This window comes from Monodon monoceros, unplaced genomic scaffold (assembly GCF_005190385.1).
Source record: "Monodon monoceros isolate NGI ecotype Baffin Bay Population unplaced genomic scaffold, NGI_Narwhal_1 Super_Scaffold_5, whole genome shotgun sequence".
Classification (NCBI taxonomy): Eukaryota; Metazoa; Chordata; class Mammalia; order Artiodactyla; family Monodontidae; genus Monodon; species Monodon monoceros.
The window spans coordinates 99596057-99606962 of NW_021703782.1; positions in this window are offsets into that span (position 1 = coordinate 99596057).

Below are 10906 nucleotides of genomic sequence, written 5' to 3' on the forward strand. Positions count from 1 at the left end.
AAAGAAGATGTGGTGCATATATACAATGGAATGCTACTCAGCCATAAAAAAAAACAAAATAATGTCATTTGCAGCAACATGGATGCAACTAGAGATTATCATACTAAGTGAAGTGAGTCAGAAAGGGAAAGACAAATACCATATGATATCACTTATAAGAGGAATCTTAAAAAAGGATATAAATGAACCTATCTAAAAAACAGAAACAAACTCACAGGCATAGAGAACAGACTTGTGGTTGCCAAGGGTAGCGGGGGAGAAGGAGAGGGATGGACTGGGGTTAGCAGATACCAACTATTACATTTAGAATGGATAAACAACAAGGTCCTACTGTATAGCCCAGGGAACTATATCTAATCTCCTGGGATAAACCATAACAGAAAATAATATTAAAAAGAATGTATATATATATATATGTATAACTGAATCACTTTGCTGTATAGCAGAAATTAGTACAACATTGTAAATCAATTATACATCAATTAAAAATAGTTTTTTTTTAAATTCCCTCTCCTGCCCCTTGGATGAGTAGCCCTGTCAGGGGCATTGGTGGGACAGCCTCCAGGGTGACTCTGGACCAGATTCAGCTCACCTCTCTCCTGATAGACATGCCGGGCTCTGCCCACTGAGAAGCTTGCATGCCAATGTCATCTGCCCAGCCAACGCTGTGACTAAACACAGACACTCGGAGAAGACTTGAGCTTCTGGTGATGGACGTCGGGGGTCTTGGTTCCTTGCCAGGCTGTCCACTAAGAAAGATGTCCTGCTGAAGAATTGGAGCCTGGCACAAGCCCTGGCCACAGGTCTGAGGTTTGCTGGGTGGCCTCCTGGAATGTTAGGATTCCAAGAGAGGCCCTTAGAAAGCATCTAGGTCTAATACAAATATTCTCATTTTTCCAGAAATACACACCAAGGCTCAGAGAGGGAAAGAACTTAGTCAAACTCACACAGTAACTTGGCAACAGAACCAGGTCTGGAACTCATATTTTTTCGAGGTGCTGCGCTCCTGATTCAGTCGATCAGCTTTTCAGTGCAAAGCAAAGAGCAGGTGGGACAGATGTGGTTACTCACCAGTGCACTGGCGCTGTGGGTCACCGAACTTTAACCCTGGCACAAAATTAGCATCTTAATCCAGTCTGTCACTCCCTGAAGGCCCTGCAGGCCACAGGCGGAGGATTAGAAATAAACTCCTCTCTGCCAAGGCCCTGAAATTGGAGATGAAATGGCTCACAAAGATCATCCGATCTAGTTCCCTCAGCAATGCTAAGTCCCCAGCATCCGTGTTGAGGCCAGTTCCAAGTACCTGTGAGCTCAGCGAGCTTGCAGGTTGGCAGGCAGGCCCCATGGACACAGAGGGTTGTGAATGGGCCGTGGAGGGATGGACCAGGTGTAAAGCTAGCCGAGGTAAGCAGCAGCATGTTCTTTCGGCCTCCTGCAGCTCTGTTCAAAAAAGTACAATTTACATCCACCTCAAGTCTGTCTCTATGAGCTTCTGCCCAGTGGGTCCAGTCTGCTGCTTCTTCAGGCTTGGGTAGAGGAGGTGGCCCAAGTCACCCCGTAAGTGAAACTACCAAGTTAGGCAGGAACCCTGATCTGCATGCCGTCCAGCCAGGGCTCTCTCCCGTGGTTTATCCCACTCAGGAGAAGAATGAGAAAACCGAATGAAGAAGGGCGGGGGCAGCTCTGCCTGGGATTTTTGGACGGATTCGCCTGTATTTGCCAGCTCTCAGCAGAGAACAGAATAGCCTTTGACCCTGCCCTTGTGGAGCTGATGTTCTGGTTATGGAGTCAGACAGTATGTGGCTAAATAAATGAAAAAAATACTTTGAGGAAATGACAGTGCTAAGAAGAAAACATAGGCTGATAATGGGATAGTAAAAGGACCCAAGGGGCAGCATGACCTCTTGGGAAAGGTGCCCACTGAACTGAAGGTTGAATGAGGACAAGATGGTGAGCACGGGATGATCTAAGAAGAGGGAACGCAGCAGGCAAAGTCTCCGGGGCAGGAACAAGCTTAGTGTATCTGAGGAAGAGAAAAGCCAGGATAGAACATCGTGAATGATGGGAAGCGGGGGAGGAGATAAAATCTGAGAGGTGGTTGTGGTCTGAGCCACAGCGTATTGCACTGGGCTTGGCTAAAGATTAAATCATGGTGCCAAGTCTACTGCCAGAGTAGCAGAGCCTCCACAGAGCAGGAATCACAGCATCATTGTGAGGATAACTGTGAAGGCCAGGTGCTCACGTGCAATGTGGCTGGGATGGGGTCACTGGAAAACTCCACTGGGACCTGCGGTTCTAGTCTAAAATCCAACAGGAAACATCCATCCCAGGGTTCTGTTGAAGCCCAACAACACTGAGGGGCCTTGTCTGCAACTCCCCTAGGGGCACTGCACTCCTGGGGGAGTCCCACAGGTCAGAGGCAGTAGAGAAGGAAGCCTAGGTTTTAAGAGATTTTGTGAAAGGCTGGACTCTGAGCTTCACCTGCTTCCTGGGGCCCTTTCTCTTGCTTTCAGGGGCTTCACTGGGACTCTTCACCTCCTTCCCCCATCAGCCTTGTTCTCAGGGCCAGAGATGATACAGTCGTTCACCCTGGGGTATAAATGGCACTGTGCCCTCTCCTGTGTTTTATCAAGAGTCAAAGTCCTGATCCAGAGGAATGCATCTGAAATTGTGTAATTTCAGTCATCTGCACTCCAAGGTTGGGGTGGGAGGGAGTGCTTGCTGAGTCAACAGGTTGATGGCAAGGCCCTGCCTGGAGCTTGGGCTCCTGACTCCAGGGTGAGTGCTGTGCTCCCTCCACCATGTTGCCTTGTTCTGGTAAAACATTGATTCCCACCCAAAACAGGCATTTGACTCTCTCTTGGGAATTCACGGGAAATTGTAGAGAGCGCCCAGCTCTGTGCTAACTGCCAAGGTACAATTCCAGCAGAGGTAGTTGAGGAGGTGGAGTAGCCCTGGATAGACTGAGGGTCTAAGGACCGGGATATCAGTTGAGGATGTTCTCACAGAAAAGAAAAATCCAGCCCCTTCCAGAAAAATCTGCCTGGCTCAGCAAATTGTCCTGTCACCTCATTGGCACTGCTTCTGCATTTTTTTCCCATTTCAGACTGGAAAGAACATGTGGGCAATCTCCACGCATTGGTTTTATCTTCCTTCAGGATGATCTAACTTTCAGGAAAGGCCAAGAAGCCCTATTCTTATCCTTTGCCTCCTTAATCTGCTTCCAGGAATTTATTCCAAGGGCGTACTTACAAAGATTGATTTAAAAATCTTGCTTTGGACTTCCCTGGTGGCGCAGTGGTTAAGAATCTGCCTGCTAATGCAGGGGACACAGGTTCGAGCCCTGGTCTGGGAAGATCCCACATGCTGCGGAGCAAGTAAGCCTGTGCGCCACAACTACTGAGCCTGTGCTCTAAGAGAGCCCATGAGCCACAACTACTGAATCCCGTGCGCCTAGAGCCTGTGCTCCACAACAAGAGAAGCCACCACAGTGAGAAGCCTGCGCACCGCAACGAAGAGTAGCCCCCGCTCGCCGCAACTAGAGAAAGCCCGCACGCAGCAAAGACCAAACACAGCCAAAAATAAATAAATAAATAAATAATTTAAAAAATCTTGTTTTAATAAAGGTTGATAGTATATATATAATAGCAGAAAGTTAGAACTACCCAGGCACCAAATGACAGGCAGATGAACAAACTCTGGCCCATTCACTTGAAGGAATACTATGAGAAGCTTAAAAATGATAAAGATAAATCTAGTCGAGACATGGAAAAATATATGTGAAGGAATGTCCAACGAAAATATTAGAAACCCAAACTGTACAAGTCTATCTTCCTTTTGTTTCTTTTTTTTAAACCTCCTCACTGTGCCCTTGAAAGGCTACCTGTCTACTGTTCTAGTCTCCTCTTGTTAATGGCTGAATTCAGGGAGGCATTGCCCGTTGTGAACTGGGCCCCACGACTAGGGTTTTCTTCAAGGATGAAGAAAAACAGCCAGTACCAATTCGAATTTACTTTTTACCATCTCTAAGACTTGTCCTTTAATAAACAGTTAGCTCTCAGAATCTACAAGTTTCCCATCCTCGGAAACAGAGATCTGACTGGAGGTCTATAGATGAAAACCTGAAGAGCTCAAGAAAGATTTAAATAAAACTGAAATAAAGCCCATCTTCTTTTTCATGGGTATTTGTGTGCTTAGATAAGGTAAATAAAATAATCCCTGTGAAAATGCTTTCTAACTTGCGGAGCACAGGCTCCGGACGCACAGGCTCAGCGGCCATGGCTCACGGGCCCAGCCACTCAGTGGCATGTGGGATCTTCCCGGACCACGGCACGAACCCGTGTCCCCTGCATGGGCAGGCGGACTCTCAACCACTGCGCCACCAGGGAAGCCCAATGCTTTCCTTTTAAATGTTATTCAATATAAAATTATTATTCCCTTTCTTCAAAGAGTAAAACATCACTTTAATAACTGCTAATTGCTCAATTCTGCATTAGGTGGTTGGGACAGAAAAATGATCGTTTGCTACCCAAGATTCAGAAGAGTGGGGATGGAGTCTTGACCAGGCCTCCCCTTCCCAGGTTACTCTGCGAGTTGGGTTACAGAGAAAAAATAGCACATGCTCACACCCAAAGGATGGGAGGTCGCTTTCTCCGTCACACTTGTGCTGGACCTGGGGCAACTGCCCATCTGGCCCAAGCGGCCTGTCCTCCTAGAAAACTGCCTTGCTCCCTCAAGGAATAACCTTAACTGTATCAGTTAGGATTCTTAGCTGCAAACAACAAAAATCTACCCAGGATAGTTTAATAATAACAACTATTATTATTGTTATTTTCATCATTAGTGTCACAGCTGTTATATGCGGACACTTGCTAGGCCTGGTGGTAAGGGTTTTCAGTGCATTATTTCTTTTTATCTATAACTTTGAAAAGAAGGCAATTCCTCTCCGGTAAAAATGAAGTAATCGAGCTTTGGAAAAGTTGAGAAACTTGCCCCAAGGCCAGAGATTTAGTAAGTGGAGGAGATGGTTTTCAAAGCTAGAACAGACTACAGAGCTGGAGGTCTGCATTGCCAGGTCCTGCTCTCTCGACAACAAAGCTCCTTCTGGGCTTCAGCAAGAATCCACCAAAGTGGTGATGGGGCCTCCATCCTCTGGGGGCCTCTCCTGGCCTTCATACTTCAGGGCAATTTCCAGAGGGCTGGTTAGAGGTGCCTGTTGACATTCCCACCAGCAGAACCATGGAACCAGCTTTCCCAGCAGCCACATGAACTGGCAAGAAGCAGAAATGCTCTCATGGCCTCAGGAAACATCTGCAAGTCCTCAAGGAGGCAAGACCTGCTCCTTTATCCCCTTTCCAGAGGAGATAGCGGGCCTGTCCCATCTGTAGAGATTGGACAAACTTACTGCTTTTACTTTCCAGGCCGGGTTTCTGCAAATGGAACAATTCACTCCTACTACATTTTTAGGACTGGGCACTTGGAAGCAGACCCTGTACTGGGCAGTAGGGTCGCAGTTCTGAAATCAGAGTCACCAAATGCCTTCTAGGGCTCACAGGCAATGACGGAGACAGTGACAAGTAGCATTTGCAATTCAAGGTGATTGTTGCAGGAGAGGGGATGTGGGGAAAGGGGAAAAGTATGAACTTTGGAGTCAGAAAGACCCGTTTCCTCACATCCTGGTAGTGTGACTTCAGGCAAATTTCCTAACCTCACTTAGGTTGTTTCTTCCTCTGAAAGAAATGTAAATAATTATATTTTTATTGCATAATTCCCATAAGAATGAAAAGGACAAAGTACATCAATACTTAAAACTGCCTAGCACATAGTGGGGTCTCACTGAATGACAATTACTAGTATTAATATTACCAGCATTATTGTAAAGGCTCTAGGAGGGGCAACTATAAATGGTGTTTTTAAGGAGACAACAACAGAAGAGACTTATAAGCTGGGTTTTGACAAGTAAGTAGGAGTCTGTTGAGTGGCTGGTGGGCAGGAAGAGTTTTCTAGTTAGAACAACAGCAAGAGCAGCTTCGTGAAGGAGCATGGAATGTTCAGGCAGCTAAGAGGACCAGTCAGGAACTACTGGAATATTCCCATCAAGAGATAAGGGCCTTGCCTCAGGCAAGATGAAGCTCTGAAATCCCCTTTCTACTGTTCTCAAATAAAGGGCCCTCATTGACTTAGTGTAAATTCATAGACCAGCATTCTTACAATCTGTGCTACCTTGAGGGAAGCAGCCTCCACGCCCCTGGCCGGCGGGTCTACAGAGAATAAATGAAGCTCAGAGCTTCCTCCAGGCATCCAAGCCTCCGGCTCACCTTCCCCGGAGTTATACAGCCTTGGGTTCGTTCCAGGTGGAGCCGCTCTCCTTGCTGTATAACCCCGGCAAGCCCCTCGTCTCTCTACCCTCTCAGTTGTGTTATCTGAAACGATGGGAATAATGACACAGTACGTAGAGGTCCTTACACACCATCTCAGCTCCCAGCACACAGCCGGTACCCTGCTTCCAAGAGCAAGGGGCTGCTCTGGCAGCTGAACTTATCGCAGAATCGGGGCAGGACCGACATAGTCCTGGGGAAGCCTCGCAATATCAAGCGCTACAGATAGAAAAAAAGACTTCCACCAAAATGGTATACTTTAGATATTGCTCTGCAACTTTGCTTTTTTCAACGAATAAGAGATCATGTCAATAGACATCTTCCTCATTCTTTTTTTAGCTGAGGTAGAATTCACATCCCATAAAGTTCACTTATTTTTTATTTTATTTATTTATTTATTTACTTACTTACTTATTTATGGCTGTGTTGGGTCTTCGTTGCTGCGCATGGGCTTTCTCTAGTTGCAGCGAGCAGGGGCTACTCTTTGTTGTGGTGCACTGGCTTCTCATTGTGGTGGCTTCTCCTGTTGCGGAGCACGGGTTCTAGGCACGTGGGCTTCAGTAGTTGTGGCACACGGGCTCAGTAGTTGTGGCGCATGGGCTTAGTTGCTCCGCGGCATGTGGGATCTTCCCAGACCAGGGATCGAACCTGTGTCCCTTGCGTCGGCAGGAGGATCGGCCACTGCGTCACCAGGGAAGTCCCAAGTTCACTAGTTTAAAGTGTACAATTCAGGGGGTTTTAGTATATTCACAAGGATATGGAACCATTACTACTATATAATTCCAGAACAATTTCATCATCCCCCAAAGAAACCCCATATCATTCCCCATTCTTCTCTCCTACCGACCTCCAGTGACTACTTAGCTTGTTTTCTGTCTCTATGGATTTGCCTGTTCTGGAGATTTCATATAAATGGAATCATCTGAGGCCTTCTGCGTCTGACTTCCTTCACTTAGCGTAATGTTTTCACGGTTCATCCATGCTGTAGCATGTATCAGAACTTCGTTCCTTTCTATGGTTGAATGAGATCCCACGGTATGGGTATTATACCACATTTTGTCTATCTATTCATTATTTGATGGACATTTGGATTGTTTTTACTTTTGGGCTATTCTGAGTAATCCCCATTCTTTTTTTTTTTTTTTTTTTTGGCGGTACGCGGGCCTCTCACTGTTGTGGCCTCTCCCGTTGCGGAGCACAGGCTCCGGACGTGCAGGCCCAGCGGCATGGCTCACGGGCCCAGCCGCTCCGTGGCATGTGGGATCTTCCCGGACCGGGGCACGAACCCGTGTCCCCTGCATCGGCAGGCGGACTCTCAACCACTGCGCCACCAGGGAAGCCCCCCATTCTTTTTAATGCATAGTGTTCTATTGATTGGATGTAACATAATTTATTTAAGCACTTCCTACTTAAGAATAGTTCTGGTCTTTCCCATCTGGGGCCGTGCAAAATGCTAATGCAAAAAATGTTGCCACAACATCCTTCTGGTCTTCCATAACAGGTAGTCAAAACTTACCCCATTTCCTAAGGAAATTATTCAACTGAAGCAAAAAGTTATGTTGACAAAGATATTAATCGAAGCAATTTTTGCAGTAACACAAATGGAACTACTTAAAGAGTCCACAATGAGGAGCTCTTTCGATAAATTCTGTTATTTGATGAAATAATGTACAGTCAGTAAAAATGAGAATTATGAAGGCAATGGAGCAACAAGTGAATTGCTAATGATGATCTTAAATTTAAAAGAAAATACAACAGAATGCAAAATGGTATCCCTTGCCCACGCTGGTCCTCACAATAGCAAGACATGGGGCTGGGAAGCACACCCATGCCCTCTGTCCTCAAGTGTCCCGTCTCGGCCACATCACCATGACACACAGAAGCTGGGCTTCCTCTCTAAGGAGCAGACTGGGGATCACTGCCACCTTGCACTGCTGAGGGTGCCTTGAGAGGATCACTCAGCAGTGGAGGGGCAGCAGTCACAGTGCCTTCCCTAAATTTAAGATGCCAACTCCTTATGTTGGCAGAGGGTGGGTCATAGCTGGCTGTGTAACTGTGATGAGCATCATGGATCAAGGTCATCTTGGGGCTGTGGAACCAGTCATTCGTGGAGGTAATGGGTGACCTGCTGTGATGGGTACCCTCTGAACTTCCCACGTGCTATGCTGGAGTCTCTTGCCAGCATTCAGCATCTGGGACAAAGGCTGCCTTCTCAGAGTCCTGCTTGGTACTGTACTGTCCAGAGTAGTGATTGCAAATACATTCAACTGTAGCAGTTGTGAATGTATTCATGTGAATGTCTTTTTTCTTAATGTATGCTTTCTATTGTCATAATCATGTATAGTACAATCATTGCCATTAAAGTTACACAATGCAGCTACAGAACAGACTTGTGGTTGCCAAAGGGGAGGAGAGGTGGGGGAGGGATGGATTGGGAGTTTGGGATTAGCAGATGCAAACTATTATATATAGAATGGATAAACAACAAGGTCCTACTGTATAGCATAGGGAACTATATTCAATATCCTGTGATAAACCATAATGGAAAAGAATGTACATATATGTATAACCGAATCACTGGGCAGAAATTAACACAACATTGTAAATCAACTATATTTGAATAAAATAAATTAAAAAAAAGAATATACAATGTAGCAAAACCAGTGATGAACACACAGTCTTTAAAATATTAATGGGAAAAATTTAGCCCCAATGGAGGATGTTGGCTGTACGCTCGTAGTTGTGATTTTTGTGATTTTTTTGTGATGGGTTCTATCAATACACTTAGATTATATTGATTATCTATTATGTCTTAGGTTATAAGTTATAATAAATAGCAACAGATTACAGGTGTTATTTCTAAGCATTCTAAACTTAAAATATACTAAATATATAATTTTTGTGAAATCAAAGTTTATATGAAGGAATAGAAAAGACCAATATTTTATGGTATTCTGTAAAGTGCATAGTGACTTCCAATCAGCTCCATGCTCTGCTACTAGCCTCTACTCAGCTCCATGAACTGTGAAATGACCTCCAAAATCTCCCAAATCTTTGGCAGAGGTTTAAGGTTGTGTTTGTTAGGGTCACAGCTAAGCTGCTATAACAAAGAAATACTAAAATAGAGTGGCCCAAACGCGATGAAATTAATTTCTCCTTAAAAACAGGTCGGCCAGTCTGGGCTGGTGAGGTGACTTTGCTATGGACAGGTAGGAGGTTCCCTGTTGCTCTGCCATCCCCTAGGGGGTCATTATTTGCTTAATCAAAGATGGGTTGCTACTCCTGGGAAAGAGGAAGGAGCCAGCATCTAAAATAAGGAGCTTAAGTTAGAGATGACTCAGAAAATGCATCCATTACTTCCTTTTATATCCTACTAGTCCGAACTTAATCATGGCCACATCCAGCTGCAAGGCTCAGAAATGGACTCTCTACTCTGCCCAAGAAGAGGGAGAGGAGGGATTTGGGAGAACAACTACGGATCGGCAGAAGAGATTTTTTTTTTAATTAAAAAAATGTGTAACAATAGAATTATATCACTTCACACAACTGCTGACATTTCTCTATGGTTCCTTCCACACTTGATATGTACATATCGTTTTACAAAGTTGTAAAAACAGTGTCTATGCAATTTACGTTCTGCTAGAATAAAACGACATGATTAAAATAAATGATACACTATTTTTCATCTGTGATATTGGCAAAGATTTTTTTAAAACACAGTAGCCAACGATGGGGAAACGATGGAGAAATAGCCACTCTCAAATATTACTAATGAGGATGTAAATTTGTGCAACTTTTCTGGAGGGCAATTTGATGATACATCACAAAGGCTTTACAAACCTAAGGGGGAAAATTCAGAGATGTGTATACAGATTTGTATAAAAGGCTAGCCACCAAAGCCTTATTTATAGTGCTAAAAAACTGAACCAATATAAATAATCAACAGCAGGAAATTGTTTAAATGAATTATGACCCATACATCCGTACGATAGACTACCACACAGCCATTACAATCATGATTTTGGTAAGTCAGAAAGACAAAGACAAATACCATATGATAACATTTAAATGTGGAATCTAAAATATGGCACAAATGAACCTATCTACAAGATAGAAACAGACCTACAGACGTAGAGAACAGACTTGTGGGTACCAAGAGGGAGGGGGAGTGAGGGAGGGATGGACTGGGAGTTTGGGGTTAGTAGATGCAAACTATTACATATAGAACGGATAAACAAGGTCATACTGTATAGCACAGGGAACTATATTCAATATCCTGGGATAAACCATAAAGGTAAAGAATATATATATGTGTATAACTGAGTCACTTTGCTATACAGCAGAAATTAACACAACATTGTAAATCAACTACGCTTCCATAAAAAAAAAATTAAAAAAAGAAACTTTGAGATACCTAAAAAAAAAGAATCATTCTTTTGTAGAACATTAATGATATGAAAATTATGATAATATATTAACTGAGAGAAACACATTGCAAAAGAGCATATGTGATCTGTGTTGATGAAAAT